We start from the raw sequence: 14,725 nt of genomic DNA, 5'->3' as shown, positions 1-14,725 counted from the left end.
CGTTAGCCTCTTGCAGGACCTGGAGATGTGGTGCGGCTGCCCAGGCTGATCTGGATCTGGAAGCAGAGAGAGTTGAGCTGAGGGCTTCTGCCTGAGGCCTTGCCCCAGATTGTGTCTGTGGACCAGATGGAGCCCGTGTGCACCCCCAGGGAGCGCTGATGGTATATGCTGCTGTGACCTCCCCTGTGTTCTGCTCACTCCGCTGGGCAGCCGATTCCCCAACCGGGCTGGCACACACAAGGTTAGCCTGGCTGCCCAGGCCCTGAGTCCAGGCAAAAGCAAAGGCCAAGGTCCGAGCAAAGTTCCCCTAGGGCTATGACTGTTAATTGGGTCTGCCAGGTGACCCGGATGGCGGGCGTGCGCGCCCGTATTCCCCGAAAGCGCTGGGAGAGTCTGCTGTGCTAACAACCTCCTGGGTGGGTTGACTCACAGATGGCCCAAGAAGCCGCCCAGTTCTTGGGATCAGTCCTGTGCCTTTTGGGGCCTAGACCCCCGCTTTGTTAGCCTCAGGCTATGCCTGTTACGGCTCTGCCCGCCAGAGCTCTCTGTCGTCCTGGAGGCAAAATGGCGGCGTGCGGGCAGGCCCAAGCAAAAAACCTCCTGGCTGGGTTGGCACCCGGACGGCCCCCCGAACAGCCCAGGGCCTGGGTGCAGGCCAACGCCCGTTGGGCTCAGACCCCCCGCGGTGTTGGCCTCGGATTATGTTTATGTACCTCAGTCTGTCCGATGTCTCTGGAGTCCAAAACCAAGATGGAGATGAGCCTCTCCTGACTGGTGGGAGGCCGAGTTCTGAAGTGGCTTCTGTGCAGCGAAAGGTGCCGCACAACCGCAGCTGCTTGCCACCCGGCTGGTCAGTGAAGGTCAGTGGTCGTGGGCGCAGGGACTAAATGGACCCTGTGTCGCCTTGGTTCCACTGCTGATGGCCCTTCAAAAGTCACAGCCTTACCCCAGTTCTTTAAAAAAAAAATACCTAAAATAATTGTGTCATTTAAATAACAAATAATAGGATGCCAGCTTGAGAGTCATGGGCCCCTGATGCCGCATACCAATTTCTATTGACATTTTTCTCCAGTGCTGCCACTGCCACCATTGGTGTCCTTATGCTTCCTCTTGCTGATGCTGCCAATTCTTCAATCTCAGTGTTCAATTTATATATCACTCACTCCATTGCTTCTTCACCTTTGCTAGCATTGGAAGATATGGTTCTTGCCATGAGTCCTTCCAGGTAGCTGCTGAGGCTGACCCCTTTCACAGTAATGAGGACTTCCTGGCTCAGGAAAGTTTTCTCTGGGTCGTGGGGGTGTGGCTTGTATGTGAGCCTCTCACATACTGAGAACATTTTTGTAAATGAGATGTTGGTGGACTTGAATTCCATTGTCCTCCTTTCTGGGTCGACTACAAAACACTCCGACATGTATGTTTTCTTTCTTGCTGCACCAATAAAAGGCTTCACGATAGAAAACAGACCCCACTCTGTGCTGAGCAGTCTGTGACTGTGCTACTTTCTAGAGGGATCAATATGTCTGTCCAGCACATCAACTCCAACCACACTTGGGTTCATGGGGTTTGGGTATTTCTGAATTGCAGCTGTAGTAACTATCTTCAGTGGATGGTCAAAGATGTACTCCAAAGTCCAGATCTTCATGGTGCCAATTACCTACCTGGTGTCCCTCAGTGTCTGGGGACAGCGAGGCACAAAATTTCATTGGCCCCTCCCTGGCCCAGCCAGTCCACCTGGCAGTGCACAGGCACCAACAGGCCTTGATAGTTCTTTACCATATATCTGGGAATTTTTTAAAAAAAAAATAGCATTATAGGCCTCATGTGTACTAAATATTTATTAAAGGAAATGATGAGTTCTATGGAAAATACCCATTGCATTTCTCATGACTTTGGTTTACTTCTCTGAAGTTTGGAGATAGCTCCTGCACCCAGAAGGAGATGGAAGATTCCTGTGGAGCCTAACCTTCAAGATGGGTGGATACTTTTCATTTAATCATGTCCTTAGAATGGGATGACCCTCAGTCTATTATCACTGTAGTTTATATATAATCCTGATTTTACATGACAAAAGATTCTCATGGCTCTTTTCAGAGAGGAATGAAATTTGATTCTCAGGGTCTTTTCAGAGAGGCATCCTGGCAGGAGATTAAAATCATAGGTTGTATACTCAGTCATTTAGAATTCAGAGAAAGAAGAGTATTTCATATTCTTTGGAAAGGGAACCTGGCTCCAACATTCTACAGTTTGACCATTTTTGTTGTTTCGGTTTCAGGTAGGGAAAAAGCTGATCAGTCATTAACAGAACTGAATTGTCTCTCCCAGGACACAAGACAAGGTACTGCATTAGAAAACCATCAGCTGACATGTTTATAGAGATCATGTTATACATGAATCAGGTTCATGTTTGATGGTAATGTATACAGCATGTTCTTTCACACATAGAGTTCTCTGACACAGGTACAAGACTGATTGTCCATATGTTCTAGAGGAGATTACTGGAGTGCTACATGCATAAGGTCACACTCTGAGGAAATGGCAGTGGGTGGAATTTTATTGAGAGTACAAATTAATAATCATTTGTTCGGGAGATTTATTGAGAATATTTGGCTGACCAGGCAGTGTTGCTACACATCTTTAATCCAACCACTTGGAAGGAAGAAGGATCTCTGGGTCAGAGGCCAGGCTGGTCTACAGTATGAGTTCTAGGACAGCCAGGTCAATGCAGAGAAACCCTGTTTGAGAAATAGTGAGTGAGGAGAGGGAAGAGGAAAAATGGTGTATGGGGGGAGGGAAACACACACAAACACACAAAAACATAAACACATACACACAGAGAGAGACAGAGAGAGACGGAGAGAGACAGAGAATGGAAAATGAAAAATGGGTAATGAATATTTGGCCTGAAGGTAAGGAGAAGAATAAAGCAGACACTGAAGTAAGATGACCCTTTGCAGTAGAATCCAGGGGTACACAGTCCTCCAGGAAGGCACATTTCTAGTTTTGTGCAATCTTCTCCATTCAAATGCACCAGATGAGTAAAGCTATTTTGAGTCTGACAATCAAGTGAGATGCAGCTCTTGCCCCAGAATCCATGGACCAGGAGATGGAATGATTCTTAGAACTCATGGAAATATTTATATTTATATTATTTATATTCAGAGTTAGCTCCACAATGATTCACCCAATTCAGCCCTGATTGGATAGCATTAGGACAGTAGAGACAGTGGGGATGGCTTTGAGATGGTATGAGCTAGAGCTGACTTTGGTAACATGGAATCAGGATGAGGCAACATCTTGTTGCCAGCTCTGTTGGTTGCCATTTGTGAACAAGGCCATATTTTTTTTTATTTTCTATATTCTTTGTTTACATTCCAAATACTTTCCCCTTTCCCAGTTCCTCCCTTCCCATATGTCCCATAAACCCTCTTCTTTCCACCCCTTCTACAATTATCCCCTCCCTTTTCTCTGGCCTGGTACTCCCCTACAATGCTGGATCAAGCCTTTCCAGGATCAGGGCCCTCTCCTTCCTTCTTCATGAGAATCATTTGATATGATAAGTGTGTCTTGAGTATTCAGAGCTTCTGGGCTAATTAATATCCACTTATCAGTGATTGCATTCCATGTGTTTTCTTTTGTGATTGTGTTACCTCACTTAGGATGATATTTTCCAGTTCCGACCATTCGCCTAAAAATTTCATTAATTCAGAAGGAGCCCCCATGGTCTGAGGTCACCAGCCCCCATCTTGGCTCCAGGAGCTTGGCCAGGAAACTGCCTGACTAGCAGGGAGTCCTGCGGTTAGACAGAGCCCCAAGTCCGAGGTCGCCAGCCACCATCTTGCACAGGCAGCTCAGCCAGGTACGCAGACGGCACCAGAGTGGAGGATTGCCCAGGACACAGCCTGCCTGGGTTCCTTCCCCACCAGGGAGCTGGGAAGCTCTACAGCTGCCTGGGCACTTATCCTGCAAGGAGCGTCTGACCTTCAGGAAGCCCCGTGGTTAAACTGAGTCCCACAGTCCGAGGTCACCAACCACCATCTTGGCTCCAAGAGCTCGGCCAGGAAACCACCTGACCAGCAGGGAGTCACGCAGTTAAAGGGAATCCTGTGGTCCAAGGTCGGCAGCCACCATTCCTGCACAGGCAGCTCAACCGGCTCAGCCATGGAAGTGCCTGACAGCTCTACAGCTTCCTGGGCACTTAACCTTGTGGGAGTGTCTGACCTGCAGGAAGCCCCATAGTTAGACCAGGCCTACAGGAGGTTCAAGCACAAGCCAGTGACAACAGGACTAACACCAGAGATAACCAGATGGCAAAAGGCAAATGCAGGAATGTTACTAACAGAAATCAAGGTAATATGGCAGCATCTGAACCCAACAACAGCAAGTCCTGGATATCCCAACACACCAGAAAAAAACAAGATTTGGATTTAAAATTACTGGTCATGATATTGTTAAAGGAACACAATAAAGACATAAATAAATCTCTTAAATAAATTCAGGAGAAAACAGATCAAAAGTTAGAAACCCTTAGTATATGGGCAGACACAGATCTGGCCATCTATGATTGGGGTGCCTTTCTGTGTTCCCTTCCCAGTATCCCCACCTACCCCCCCACCATATCTGCACAGGAAAAGACAGCCAGACTGGATATCTGGACTGCTTGCCTGTGATACAGGTTGCCTGAGATCATCACACAAGCACATGCTGCCAGCTGCAACCCAAACAGGAACACAGAAGATGTGATTCTTTCCACACCCACCCCTCCCTGTGAATAAAAGAATCAGAGAAGACTGCATTGTTCTGAATCTAACAGCAGAGGGAGACAAAGATACAAAGGGCTCTGGATCAGGTAATACAGTGATATTAAGAGAGAAATACAGCCTTTTGATACTTGAAGAGGAAAAATAAAATAAATATTTTTGGGTTTTATGTGATGATATTTTGAGTGGTTTGACAGGGATGGTTTTAAGAAAATAGACCCCTTATCATTTACTGGTATTGCAATATTTATTCTTTTGGTTTACTGTCTTCTAAAAAGACAGGGCCCTAGATGAAAATGTTTCTTGCTCTAGAAAAGAGATTGCAAGTAACATTAGAACTTAAGGAACATGATTTCACAGCTCAAAATAAGCAAAAGGAAGAGAAGAATGAAGGTTGGAGATAGGAGCTGGAAGAGACCCTAGAAAAAGAATTTGTCAATTGACAGATGAGACTGAAGAACAAGGAGTTAGAGATAAAATTTGGAAGCAAAGTCTAGAAGATGATTTATTAAAGCTACCAAATCAAAATAAGGCAGATACTGCAATATCAGAATTACAACATAAAGAGAAGCTAAAATTATAGGAGCAAGGCTTATAACAGAAGATACAGGAAATTATAGACCAGCATGAACAACTGAAAGAGAAATTTAAGACTTGGCAACATGGTCTAGAGGAAATAGTAGAATTGAAGACATAGAAAATTATAGATCAGAATAAGGGACAGGAAGATGAAAATGAAGGTGGCAGACAGGAGCTGGGAAAGATGCTAGAATAAAAGATACAACAGCTCATAGATCAGACTGAACAGCAAAGAGAAAATAATGAGGATTGGCAGCAAGAGTTGGAGAATAATCTTTTAAAATTGATCAATCAAAATAAAAGAGACAGTAGTCTATCATAATTGTAATATAAAGAAAAAAATCAAAATTTAGGCACAGAACTTTTAACAAAGAATACAGGAACTCAAGGAACAGGAGGAGTGGCAAAAAGAGAGACATGAAGCTTGGACACAAACCTTAAGGGAGGAATTTAAAATTTCAGTTAAGGAAAATACACTGGTAGAGACAGAAGTTAAAATTAGAGAAAGCCAACCAAAGGTTATTAGAAAACAAACTTTAGTCTATCTGGCTAACATACAACACAGACCTCCAGAAAAATGAACATCCACAGGGTTATCAGGAATTTGGCAACCTGTGGGTATGTTAGAACTGAGGAAATTTCAGGAAAGTGTCACTAATTTTGGAATGCATTTGCCATTTGTAAAATAAATCCTGACTTCTTGGGCTGTTAAAAATAGAGTAATTCCCAAAGAATGCAGATATCGCAAGAGCAATACTAGAACCTGCTGCAAATATAACTGGTTCTTAAAAAAGAGAGATGAGGCCAGGGAGATAGCATGAAAAAATATAGCCAATGGTAGAGAGATTTCCACTGATCAACTGCTTGTTGAAGGTACCTTTGCTGAACTAGAGGTGCAAGCTGTATATGAAAAAGAAACTTTGGCATTACATTGATTGTCAGTCTTAAAGGCCTGGAACAAAGTCTCAGAATTAGGAAAAAGACTTGAACCATTTACTCAAGTCATACAAGTCCTAAAAGAAATCGTTCCTGACTTTTGTCAAAGGATAACCTCAGCTGTGAAAAAGAGTGTATCAGTTTTAGCTGCAAGAAATTCAATAATTGTGTCTTTAGCATTTGAAAATGCAAATGCTGAATGCAAGGAAATAATCAAACCACTGAGGGGAAGGTCAGCATCAACAGATGGTTTGAATCTTGCTAGCCTGATATGATTGTAATAGGAGAAACTGGCACTAGACACCTAGAGATCACCCAAGATTTAAATGTTTTAATTTTTGTGAGCAGGGTCATCTCAGAAATAACTGCAAGGAAAAGTGAAGTACTACTTAAATGGGGTCTATACCTTCTAGAATATGTCAAAGATGTTGCAAAGACCAATGTTTGACTAGGGAATGTAGAGAAACCAAAAACAAATGAGGCAACATCCTACTAAATACCTCACAGGGGACCTCTTGCAGGCCCCACTGTCAGGCAGGGAGAGTTCTCTTCCTCAAAACAATTAGATGTTCCTGCTTCAGAAACATGTTCTGGGACCAAGCAAAGCTAAGACAAGTTCTGTAGACAATTAAAAAATCCTCAAAGGAAGCCAAAAACAAATATTTTGGCAAGCTTCTATAGAGGATCAAAAGCCAAAACTAAGCATACTAGTAAACAATTTTGAAATTGAAGGAATGGTTGACACTGGAGCAGATGTCACCATTATCTCTCCAAAATCTTGGCCTTCAAGTTGGCCACTTCAAGAAGTAGACATCCAATTTCAAGGAGTTGGGACTTTATCCCAAATAAAGTGAAGTACTAGATGGCTTAAATGTATAGGACCAGAAGTTCAGATCAGAAAATTGAGGCCACACATGGGTAATATAACATTAATTTATGGGTAACAGGTCTATTAAAGCAGTAAGAAACTCAAATTATTATCCCTTCAGTTTCAGAGTCTGGGTATAAAGCCCACAAGGCTCCTAATAAAAATTTAAATTAGTTAAAGGATGTAATCAAAGACAGTTATAGACTGTCCAAACTATCCATAAACAAGGTGCAAAAGTGGCTGACAATTTAGCTCTACCCCAAGGAGCTGCTACTCCTAAGACAACAACAGCCTTACCACTAAGATGGTTAACTGACCAACCCATTTGGATGGATCAGTGGTCTATGACAAAACAAAAACTACAAGCATTAGAGCAGCTAGTCCATGAGCAGATGGACTCTCAGCATATAGAGGAGTCTATCAGCCCTTGGAATCCTCCAGTATTTGTCATTTAAAAAAATCTGGAAATGGAGAATGTTAACAGATCTCAGAGTGATAAATAAGATCATTCAGCCAATGTGTTTTCGGCAGCTCAGCATCCCATTGCCTTTCTCTTGCCTAAGGAATGGCCTATCATAGTAATCAATCTGAAAGACTGCTTTTTCAAATTCCTCTACATGAATGCGATAAGGAAAGGTTTGCTTTCTCAGCACCTACCTTCAATAGAGGTTGCCCAATAAGCAGATACTATCGGAAAGTCCTGCTACATTGAATAGCCCTACTGTGTGTCTATATTTTGTACAACAGCCATTGGAGATGATTCACAAAAAATTTTCCCAATCCATTATTTATCATTACATGGATGACATCCTATTGGCTGATCCAGATATAAATATCTGGGGAAGAATTATGAATTAAAAAAAAAAAAAAAAAAAAAAAAAAAAAAAACCTTGACTTGCTGGGGATTGCAAATTGCCCCGGAAAAAAATACAAAGAGGGGATTCTATTAATTGTTTAGGGTATAAAATAAGTCAGCAAAGGACTAGTTCACAAAAAGTGAAAATTAGAAGAAACGTACTAAGTACACTTAATAATTTTCAGAAGCTACTGGGACATATTAACTGGCTGTGTCCTGTGCTTGAATTGCCCACTCAAGAGCTAAGCAATTTATGTCTTACAAGGTGATAAAGATTTAAACCGCCCAAGGACACTATCAGGTGAGGCTGAGAAGGAGTTAGCTTTTGTACAAAGGAAATTGCAGCATACAATTTGTGTCCAAAGATGGTCTGCATTTTAGTCACCATCTACTCATTCTCCTACAGGAATTCTTTTTTATTAGACATTTGCTTTATTTACAATTTAAATGGTATCCCATTTCCTGAATACTGCTCTGAAAACCACCTAACCCATCCCCCACCCCCATAACTCTGCCCCCACCCCCTCTTTCCTTACTGGCATTCTCCTACTCCGGGTAATCAAACTTTCACAGGACCAATGGCCTCTCCTCTCACTGATGTCTGAAATAGTCACCTTATGTAGCAGGAGCCATGGGTACCTCCATGTGTATACACTTTGGTGGTTTATTTCCTGGGAACTCTGGGGCTACTGGTTGGTACATATTATTGTTCTTTCTGTAGGGCTATAAACTTCTTCAGCTTCTTCGGTCCTTTCTCTAGCTGCTCCATTGGGTACCCTATACACAGTGTATTGATTGGCTGTAAGCCATGGGTATTTTCATTCACTTTTCAATAAGTATCAACGTATCCTCACTTTGGTCTTCTTTTTTCTTGAGGTTCATGTGGTCTGTGAGTTGTATTTTGGGTATTCTGAGCTGTTGGGCTAATACCCACTTACCACTGAGTGCATATCATGTGTGCTCTTTTTTTTAATTTTCTATATTCTTTGTTTACATTCCAAATGCTTTCCCCCTTCCCAGTTTCCCCCTCCCCATAAGTCCCATAAGCCTTCTTCCTTCTGCCCATTCCCCAATCACCGCCCTCCCATTTCTGTCCTGATACTCTCCTACAATGCTGGATAAAGCCTTTCCAGGACCAAGGACCTCTCTTTCCTTCTTCTTGGGAATCACTTAATATGTTAATTTTGTCTTGAGTATTCAGAGCTTCTGGGTTAATTAATATCCAGTTATCAGTGACTGCATTCCATGTATATTCTTTTGTGATTGGGTTACCTCACTTAGGATGATATTTTCCAGTTCCAACCATTTGCTTAAAAATTTCATAGATTCATTGTTTTTAATTGCTGAGTAGTATTCCATTCTGTAAATGTACCACATTTTCTGTATCCATTCCTCCATTGAGGGACATCTGGGTCCATTCAGATTCTGGCTTCTATAAATAAGGCTGCTGCTGGGCCTGTAATCCCAGCACTTGGGACGCAGAGGCAGCCAGATTTCTGAGTTCAAGGCCAGCCTGGTCTACAGAGTGAGTTCCAGGACAGCCAGGGCTACACAGAGAAACACTGTCTCAGAAAAAAAAAGCTGCTATGTACATAGTGGAGCATGTGTCCTTATTGCCTGCTGGGAAATCCTCTGGGTATATGCCCAGAAGTGGTATAACAGGGTCCTCCCCATTTTTCTGAGAAACTACCAGACTGATTTCCAGAGTGGTTGTACCAGCCTGCAATCCCACCAGCAGTGGAGGAGTGTTCCACTTTCTCCACATCCTTGCCAGCACCTAGTGTCTTTTGAGTTTTTAATCTTAGCCATTCTGACTGGTGTGAGGTGAAATCTCAGGGTTGTTTTGATTTGCATTTCCTTGATGACTAATGATGTTGAACATTTCTTAAGGAGCTTCTCAACCATTCAAAGTTCTTCAGGTGAAAATTCTTTGTTTTGCTCTGTACCCCATTTTTAATAGGGTTATTTGGCTCTCTGGAGTATAACTTCTTGAGTTCATTGGATATATTGGATATTAGCCCTCTGTCGGATTTAGGGTTGGTGAAGATTTTTTTCCCAATTTCTTGGTTGCCATTTTGTCCATTTGACAATGTCCTTTGCCTTACAGAAACTTTGTAATTTTATGAGATCACATTTGTCAATTATTGCTCTTAAAGCATAAGCTATTGGTGTTCTGTTCAAGAACTTTTCCCCTGTGCCCATGTCCTCAAAGGTCATCCCCAGTTTATTTTCTATTAGTTTCAGTGTGTCCGGTGTTATGGGGAGGTCCTTGATCCACTTGGAGTTGAGCTTAGTACAAGAAGAAAAGAATAGATCAATTTGCATTCTTTGGCATGCTGACCTCCAGTTGAACCAGCACCATTTGTTGAAAAGGCTATCTTTTTTCCACTGGATGGATCCTTTGTCAAAGATCAAGTGACCATAGGAGTGTGGGTTCACTTCTGGGTCTTCATTTCTATTCCATTGATCTACCTGCTTGTCACTGTACCAATACCATGCAGTTTTTAACACCATTGCTCTAGAGTACTGCTTGAGGTCTGGGATACTGATTCCACCAGAAGTTCTTTTACTGTTGCAAATAGTTTTAGCTATCCTGAGTTTTTTGTTATTCCAGATGAATTTGAGAATTGTTCTTTCTAACTCTATAAAGAACTGGGAGTTGGGAGTTTGATGGGGAATGCATTGAATCTGTATATTGCTATTGGCAAGATGGCCATTTTTACTATATTAATCCTGCCAATGAATAAGCAAGGATGATTTTTCCATTTTCTGAGGTCTTCTTTGATTTCCTTCTTCAGAGACCTGAAGTTCTTGTCATACAGATATTTCACTTGTTAGAGCCACACTAAGATCCTTTTTATTTGTAGCTATTGTGAAAGGTGTCATTTCTCTAATTTCTTTCTCAGTCTGCTTATCCTTTGAGTATAGGAAGGCTGCTGATCTGCTTGTGCTAATACCAAAACCACACAAAGATCCATAAAAGAAAGAGAACTTCAGACTAATTTCCCTAAAGAATATCGATGCAAAAATAGTCAATAAAATTATTGCCAACAGATTACAAGAACACATCAAAGCAATCAGTCACCATGATCAAGTAGGCTTCATCTCAGGGATGCGATGGTTCAATATATGGAAATCCATCAATGCTATCCACTACATAAACAAACTCACAGAAAAAAACCACATGGTCATTTCATTAGATGCTTAAAAAGCATTTGACAAAATTCAGCATCCTTTCATGCTAAAAGTCTTGGAAAGAACAGGAATTCAAGGCCCATTCCTAAACATAGTAAAAGCAATATACAGCAAACCAGTAGCCAACATCAAACTAAATGGAAACTTGAAGCAATACCACTAAAATCAGGGACTAGACAAGGCTGTCCCCCCTCTCCATATTTTTTCAATATAGTACTTGAAGTTCTAGCCAGAAAAATTAGACAACACATGGAGGTCAAAGGGATACAAATTGGAAAGGAAGAAGTCAAACTATCACTATTTGGAGATGATATGATAGCATACTTAAGTGACCCCACCCCAAACAAAAACTCCACCAGAGAACTACTACAGCTGATAAACAACTTCAGCAAAGTTGCTGGTTATAAAGCCATGTGTGTTTTTTGTGATTGGGTTACCTCACTCAGGAAGATATTTTCTGGCTCCATCCATTTGCCTAAGAATTTCGTGAATTCACTGTTTGTAATAGCTGAGTAGTACTCCACTGTGTGAAAATACCACATTTTCTGTATCCATGCCTCTGTTGAGGGACATCTGGATTCTTTCCAGCTTCTGGGTATTATAGATAAGGCTGTCATGAACATAATACAGCATGTGTCCTTATTACATGTTGGAGCATCTTCTGGGTATATGCCCAGGAATGATACAGCTGGGTCCTCAGGTAGTGCTATGTTCAATTTTCTGAGGAAACGCCAAACTGATTTCCAGAGTGGTTTTACCAGCTTGCAATCCCACCAGCAATAGAGGAGTGCTCCTTTTTCTCCAGATCTGCTCCAGCATCTTCTGTCCACTGAGATTTTGATCTTGGCGATTCTGACTTGTGTGAGGTGGAATCTCAGTGGTATAAATGTTTTGATTCGCATTTCCCTGATGATTAAGGATGTAGAACTTTTCTTTACATGTCCTGTATTCCCCAATTGAGAATTCTTTGTTTAGCTCTGTACCCCATTTTAATAGGGTTATTTGCTTCTGTGGATTCTAACTACTTGAGTTCTTTGTATATATTGTATATTAGCACTCTACTGGATGTAGCATTGGTAAAGTTCTTTTCCCAATCTGTTGGGTGCCATTTTGTCCTATTGACAGTGTTCTTTGCCTTATAGAAGCTTTGCAATTTTATGAGGTCCCATTTGTTACTTCTTAATTTTAGAGCATAAACTATTTGAGTTCTATTCAGGAAAATTTCACCTGTGCCCATGTGCTCAAGGCTATTCCCAACTTTCTCTTCTATTAGAATCAGTGTATCTGGTTTTATGTGGAGAACCTTGATCCACTTGGACTTGAGCTTTGTACAGGGAGATAAGAAAGGATCAATTTGCATTCTTCTACATTTTGATTGTCAGTTGAACCAACAACATTTATTGAAAATTCTGTATATTTTCCACTAGATGGTTTTAGCACCTTCGTAAAAGATCAAGTGAACATAGGTGTGTGGGTTGATTTCTGGGTCAATTCTATTCCATTGATCTAACTGCCTTTCATTGTACCAATACCATGCAGGTTTTTTTATCACTATTTCTCTGTAGTATAGCTTAAAGTCAGGGATGGGATAGTGATTCCACCAGTTGTTCTTTCATTGTTTAGAATGGGATTTACTATTCTTGGTTTTTTGTTAGTCCAGATAAACTTGGAAATTGCTCTTCTTACTCTATTAAGAATTGAGTTGGGAATCAGCATTTGGAGTGACTCCCCGCCACCATCTTCTCTCCTTGACAGAACAGAGGGGCAGCACTAGGTACTGAGATATTAGGAGTTTAAGATCTCTGGGGGTGCAAACCACTGGGGGTCTGCCTGCACCCAGGACCTGGGCAGATCAGCAGTTCATCTGTGTGCCAGCTGGTCATAGGTTCTGTGCCCTACGTGGTGATCAGAACTTGGAATGACTCCCTGCAGCCATCTTTGCTCCATGACAGAGCAGATGGGCATCACCAGGTAATGAGATATCCCAAGTTTAAGATCTCTGAGGATTCAAACTGCCAGGGGTCTGCCTGCACCCAGGACCTGGGAAGATCAGTGGTTTACCTGTGTGCCAGTCTGTCATGAGTCCTGTGCCCTATGAGGTGATCAGCATTTGGAGTGACTCCCTGCTGCCATTTTCTCTCCTTCATGGAGCAGAGGGGCAGCACCACATACTGAGATATTCCGAATTTAAGATCTCTGGGGACACAAACTGCCAGGGGTCTGCCTACGCCCAGGACCTGGGCAGATCAGCAGTTCATCTGTGTGCCAGCTGGTTGTGGGTCCTGTGCCCTGTGTAGTGATCAGCACTTGGAGTGACTCCCTGCCACCATCTTTGCTCCATAACAGAGATGATGAGCACCAGGTTCACTGAGACAGCCCAAGAATAACATTGCTTGGGGCAAAACACAGAAGGACTCCAATGGCACACAAGAGGAGGGCAGCACATCAGCAATCTGTGCCAGGGGAAACCCAGTCATCCAGTGTTATGGAAATAGCCTTACAGGCTCACAGGAGGTTGAAGCACCAGCCAGTGACAAGACCAACTAAACCAGTGAGAACTATATGGCAAAAGGCAAACGTAGGAACATTACTAACAGAAATCAAGGCAATATGGCAGCATCTGAACCCAATTCTCAAACAGCAGCAAGTCCTGGATACCCCAACACACGAGAAAAACAAGATTTGGATTTAAAATCATTCGTCATTATGCTGTTAGAAGAACACATGAAGGACATAAATAAATCTTTTAAAGAAATTCAGGAGAAAACTGACCGAAAGTTAGAAGCTCTTACAAGAGAAACACAAAAATAATTTAAAGAAATTCAGAAAAATATGGGTGAAAAGATAGAAGCCAATAAAGAGGAAACACAAAAATCACTTAAAGAAATACAGGAGAACTTTGGTCAACAGGCAGAAGTCATGAAAGGGAAAACACAAAAATCTCTTAAAGAATTACAGGAAAACACAGACAAGCAAGTGAAGGAGCTAAGCAAAACCATCCAGGATCTAAAAACAGAAGTAGAAACAACTAAGAAATCGCAAAGGGAGACAACTTTGGAGATAGAAAACCTTGGGAGAAACCAGGGGCCATAGATGCAAATATCAACAACAGAATACAAGAGATAGAAGAAAGAATCTCAGATGCCGAAGATGCCATAGAAACCATGAATTCAACAGTCAAAGGAAATGCAAAATGCAAAAAACTTGTAGCCCAAAATATCCAGGAAATCCAGGACACAATGAGAAGACCAAACCTAAGGATTATAGGCATAGATTAGAGTGAAGATTCACAACTTAAGGGGCCAGCAAATACCTTCAACAAAATGATGGAAGAAAACTTTCCCAACCTAAACAGAGAGATGCCCATGCATATACAAGAAGCCTACAGAACTCCAAACCGACTGGACCAGAACAGAAATACCTCCTGCCACATAATAATCAAAACCCCAAATATACTAAACAAAGAAAGAATATTAAAGGCAGTAAGAGAAAAAGGTCAAGTAACATATAAAGGAAGACCTATCAGAATTA

The 14,725-nt window shown here is 41.9% G+C and overlaps 1 pseudogene; it reads right to left on the bottom strand.

Annotated features, from left to right (window-relative positions):
- Nucleotides 1–988: 988 nt before the first annotated feature.
- Nucleotides 989–1,645, bottom strand: LOC127678049 (PRELI domain containing protein 3B-like; annotated as a pseudogene).
- Nucleotides 1,646–14,725: the final 13,080 nt, after the last annotated feature.

The sequence above is a fragment of the Apodemus sylvaticus genome, chromosome 2, assembly GCF_947179515.1.
Source record: "Apodemus sylvaticus chromosome 2, mApoSyl1.1, whole genome shotgun sequence".
Lineage (NCBI taxonomy): Eukaryota > Metazoa > Chordata > Mammalia > Rodentia > Muridae > Apodemus > Apodemus sylvaticus.
The sequence above is the reverse complement of the archived record's forward strand: the minus strand, read 5'-3'. Positions and strand labels throughout refer to the sequence as shown.